Raw genomic sequence first — 5,308 nt, 5'->3', positions numbered from 1 at the left:
GAGCAAAGAGGCCTGGGGGCGGGGAGGGGAGGGTGGGGAAGGGTGGCTGGGAAGGGAGCCCTGGCCCGATAAGCCCCCTTGATCCACGTGGAGGCAGCACAGACCCTCATCCTGAGATAACCTTGGCCTGGGGACCCTGGGGCTCCAGCTTCTGGAGGGCTTCCCACCCCCACCCACTCTAGCCCTGGGCTGACCCTGGCCCAGAAGGTGACTGGTCCTCAGGGCAGGGACCCTGGAGGCTGGGGCGGGGTTGACCCGAGTCAAGAGGCCGCAGGGACCCCCCCGTGGGGTGGGCCTGGCAGCGGGAGGGGTGCCTGGGCTGCTCACCTGCCCACGAGGCCACCCCCACCCTGACCTCCCGGGATCCAGCCCTCTCTGGCCCCGCCTCTAGCTCAGCTCCCTCCCACTTTCACCCTGAGCCTGCTGGGTGGCCCTGTGTGACCTGGGTTACAGACCAGGGTGGGCACAGGTATGGACCCGGCGACCGCGGCCTCAGTCCCTGCAGGGCAGGCCAGACGGACTCCAAAGCTGTCAGCGGCCTTGGGCACTGGGGCCAGCACGCAGGGGAGGGGGGTTTTGGGAGGCCCCTCAAAGACGTCTCTATTGGGGGGCCGCAGACCCTGTCCCGCCCGGGGCCTCCGAGAGCCTGGGGGAGTGGACCAGCGTGGGCAGAGGTGGCCCTCAGGCCCAGGGCAGACACGGGGCTCACTGTGCACCAGGGCCCCCTGTCGGCCCCTAGGAGGGCGGGCCCACCAGGCAGAGGAGCAAACGGAGGCTGGGGCCTGGGTGGTGACGAGGGGTCAGGGCATCTGCTCTCCCTGCCCTGGAAGGCCTCCCTCTGAGGGGGACTGCCCTCGGCACCACTCTGCCCCAGGCCCCGAGCACACCCTCGGCAGCCAGTGCTGGGATAGACCCCTCGTGAGGTGCTCCAGGACACTGTACCTCAGTCCCCATCTGCAGGACAGGGCAATGCTGACGGCCTGGGCGACTTTGGGGCTTAAATCCACATGCCGCCCCAGTGCCCACGTGCACAGGGGTTCCAGGCATCAGGGTTTGGGGAAGCTCAGGGCCTGGGGTCCCAGAGAAGCGCCGATTTCCCGGGAGGTTAGGACTGGAGCAGCCTTCCTGCAGGAGTGCGGTCTCGGGCCATCACGATGCCCATGCTACCCAAGACCCCACGCGAACAGCAGTGTCTCTCCTTAAAGCCCCCGCAGGGGAGAGCCCTGGGCTCGGGGAGAGGTCCCCAGGGAGCAGCCACCCCCCATCTCTCCTTGCAGGGGGTACAGGTGGGAGATGGGGTACCATGGGGGTCTGGGATCAGGATTGGCAGAGCCCTCCCCTCCCCCAGAGCCAAGCCCCCACTCTGGGATGCCCAGGAACCCCACGGGCCCATATCCCCCCACGCCCGTGCCCCCTCGGAGCACCTTCCCAGCACCCCTCCCTCCTCCCTGCCACCCTCGGAGCGGGCACTATTAGTGCCCCTGGACAGATGGGAGACCCAGGCCCTGGGTGAGCGGCCACTTGCCCAACACCGTAGAACTGGGCTGCAGGGCTGCTGGGCCTGATCCAGGACTCTGCCCCAGACACCAGGCTTTGACCTTTCACCCCCAGCCCACTCCCAGGCCAAGAGCTGCTACAGCCTCCAGCCCGACTGCCCAGCGTCAGTGGTGTCAGCTGGGCCTCGGGGCAGCCTACAGTGTCCACCAGGCTGCGTTCTCCTGAGCAGATGGCCCGGCCAGTGGCGGTGGAGGGATCGTGGCTCGCGGTGGGCCTGGCTGAGGGGTGCACACGGAGAGTGGGACCCCTGACAGTGGCTGCCCGGCGAGCCGGTGGTCTCTGCCCAGTGTCAGCGAGTTCGCTCTGCAGACAGCCCCTCCTCCACGCAGCTCTGCGCAGCCTGTGGGCCAGCCCTCCCTACGACTGCGGGGCACCTGCCTGAGGCTGGGGGGCCTAGCCTGCTCTCTGGGTGCCCTACACACTGCAGAGAACACCCACCTTTCCCAAGCTCAGCAGAAAGCTCCCCAGGACAGGGCAGCTGCACCCACCTGGTCACAGTGTCCCTGGGCAGGCCGTGTGCCTGTGTCCCCACCTGTCAAACAGGGCTGATGACGGGGCTGGTGTGAGGATCCGGCCCCTGCGGGTTCTTTGTCAGGAGCCACCATCACCTGAAAATTCAGTCTTTCTGTTCCCAGACCCACAGGATGTGGGTCGCCCCAACCTGAGCCTTAGGGGGATGCCCTGGCCCCAGCCTGGGCTGGATGGTGTCTCCAGCCTCCAGCCAGTCGACGCTGAGGCCCCCACTATCCACTGGACCCAGCTGGCCACTCTGACCTCGCAGGCGCTGGCTGGAAGCATGGCTGAGGTTTGTCCACGGGTGACCTGTGCAGGGACTAGCAGGGGCAAAGCGCAGGGGCTCGAGGCCCCGGGGAGGGCATCTGAGGCTCAGGGCAGAGCTCGCTGGGGTTCCTGGAGCAGGTGACACCCACCCGGAAGGGTCAGCAGGACCCAGAGGAAGTGGCATCCCAAGAAGGGTAAAAGGCTGCTCAGTGGCCGGGAGGAGGGCATGACGTGGGGTTGGCCTGGTGGCCTAGGCCTGGATTCCTGATTCAGCCGGAGCCTGTGGAGTCAGCCTTGTTTATTCTTGGCAGGAAGGCTGGTGCTGAGGGGCGGGGATGGGGGGGTGGGTAAAGCCTTTTCAAAAAATAATAATCATAAAAACGCTCATTTAGAAGGCTCCCAAGATGTGCTGAACTCCAAAAGGGTCCTGGAAAAAATGCTGAGAAGGTTTAAGTGTAAATGGACCCAAAACACCATAATTAAATTTACCAGAGTTTGGGGTCAAAGAAAAAATAAAACTTAGGGAAAATACACTTGAGGTTTCAGGCAAATGCCAAGTGCTTAGGAAAATAGATTTCTGAGCTGCTCAGCGGCTACCGGCCTGGCCCCCGCCAGCCCCGGGAGCTGTAGAGGCCTTAACCCCTCCCTGGCCAGCGTTGGCCGCCTCTCCACTGCCCTCATTCCCAGGCCCACCCCCTTGGGGGCCTCCCCCACCCCCTGGCTGGCCCTCCCCACCCAGACTCTCCCCCCACCAGCACCTCCTGCCCTTCTGCACTGGGGAGCAGCCCTCTGTGCCAGGCTCCAGGCCGGGAGGTGGGCCCCCTGCTCCCAGCCTGGGGTGGTGCCCAGGAGAAGCCTGAGCTTTCATCCCCACCTCCCCCACACCACCACTCTCCTGTGTCTACAGACAGCACTGGTCTCCTTTTTTTGCTCATCTGGGAGCAACCACATTTTCCAAACCTAAAGTCAGGATTTGAGGTCTAGCAATCTGAGTGAACCAAGGGGCAAAAAGGCCAGAACGTTTGGACTGGGGCTGTCAGAGCACATCTGAGAAGACAGGCTCCCGACCGCACATGATTCATGGTCTTGCCCTTTTTGCTCAGCCTGCTGGGAAGCTCAGAGCTAAAATTAAGGATCTTGTACAGCAGTTAGTGTTGGCCAATGGACCTTGGAATATTTTCTCTTCTCCATGTTCTTTAAAATTTCTGTTACAATGAGCAGATCAATTGTGCTTTTTCTTTTAATCCTCCTCAGATTTTCTGAGAATGAATCTAAAAAGCAGGAATTACCCACAATCCACAACAGCCATGGTGTCTCTCAAATCTGCTTATTCTTCTTTGAGCGCCAGCTCAGCCCAGTTCAGCCGGGGGTCCTCTTCCTCCATCCCTTGGTGACCTGTCCTGGTCCCTGGGGCCCAACCCCTGGACCCTGACAGTAGTGGGGAGCTCCAGGAAGACCAAGCAGCCCCCCACTGGGGGTCCCAAGAGACTCCTGGAGAAGTGGACTGGGCACAGGAGACCTGAAGCCCCCTTGGGGCCTGAGTCTCCCCCATCCCTGCACTGAGCCTTGTGGCAGGGCCGAGAGAAGCTCCCACCAGCAGCCCCTCCCTGGGCCAGGCACTCCATCCTGAGTCCCTGAGGGGGGCTCAGCAGGAAGCTCTGGCCAGGGCTCCCCCTGCCCCGGTTCCCAGGCCTGGCTCCGGCCTCGATGGGCACCTATCGGGCACCGTGGCGACCGCGGCCTGCCAGGAGCGCTGAGAATGGCAGGCGGGGTGGAGACTCCAGTCCACACCAGGAACATCCCCATTGCTGAGTGCACCACTGCCGTGATCCCAGCGTCAGCCCAGGCCTGGAAGGGGAGGTAAGGAAGGGCAGATGCAGGGCTGGCTGCTGACAGCCTGCTGTGATCCCAGCGCCCAGGGCACACAGCAGCCCGCTCACCACCACAAGCCCCAACAAGCCGGGCCTCCCAGCTCTGACTCACCGACCAGGCTGGGCTGGGCTGGGCTGCCCGTCAGACCCCCACTCTTGCCTCGCCCTCAGCCTCACCTCCGCTCCCCGCGCTGCGGTCCTTGGGAGATGGGGTGGGGACTTCGCGGGGGAGTGGGGGGCGTGTCAACACCACACCTCGGGCTCCAGTGGGCCCGAGGAGTGCCTACCGCACCGGGGTGCCAGGAGGACTGAGCCAGGCCATTCCAGAAGGGTCTTGGGGGAAGTGCTCTGTCAAGAGGGCCATGATGAAACAGTGGCTACTAACGGCTCCTTTAGCGGCGGCTTCGCCCGCCCCGCGTCTGGGGAAGGCCCTGCGGAACAACTGGCTGCAGCTGAACGGGCTGACTTGGAAACAATAATCGTGAACAATAAAATTATTTTGTCAAGAATAATAAAACCGGGCTTCCCTGGTGGCGCAGTGGTTGAGAGTTCGCCTGCCGATGCAGGGGACGTTAAAGAATAATAAAACCGCCTTCAAGCAATTCCCTCCCCCCGGTGGCGAGGGTGGGACAAAATGGGCAGCGACTCCTCCGGGGTTCGCAAGAGGCAGTGCTCAGACCCTCTGGAAGCAACCGGGCAGTCAGCAGCCTAAAGCCGTGCAAATGCTCCTGAACTTTGACCTAAATGCCACCAGACAGTGCCACTGGAAACAGGCCGTAGTGAAGGGACCACTTCAAACTGTGGGCGGCACCAAAGAAACCAGCCACTGTGGGGTGTATGAAGGGCAGGATGGGGGCCTCCGAAAGGGAGATCCATGTCCTGACCCCCGGAACCTGGGAATGTGACCTTATTTGGAAAAAGAGTCTTTTGTGGTCATTATGTTAAGCTCTTGAGATCAGGAGATCAGCTTGGATCATCTGGGTGGCCCTACATCGATGACAAGTGTCATTATAAAACAGAAGAGAAGCCATGTGACCATGGGGGCAGAGATCTGAGTGATGCAGCCACAAGCCAAGGGATCCAAGAACCACAAGAGGCAG

Source organism: Neophocaena asiaeorientalis, unplaced genomic scaffold (assembly GCF_003031525.2).
Source record: "Neophocaena asiaeorientalis asiaeorientalis breed wild unplaced genomic scaffold, Neophocaena_asiaeorientalis_V1.1 scaffold762, whole genome shotgun sequence".
NCBI lineage: Eukaryota > Metazoa > Chordata > Mammalia > Artiodactyla > Phocoenidae > Neophocaena > Neophocaena asiaeorientalis.
This window is presented reverse-complemented; position numbering follows the sequence as displayed.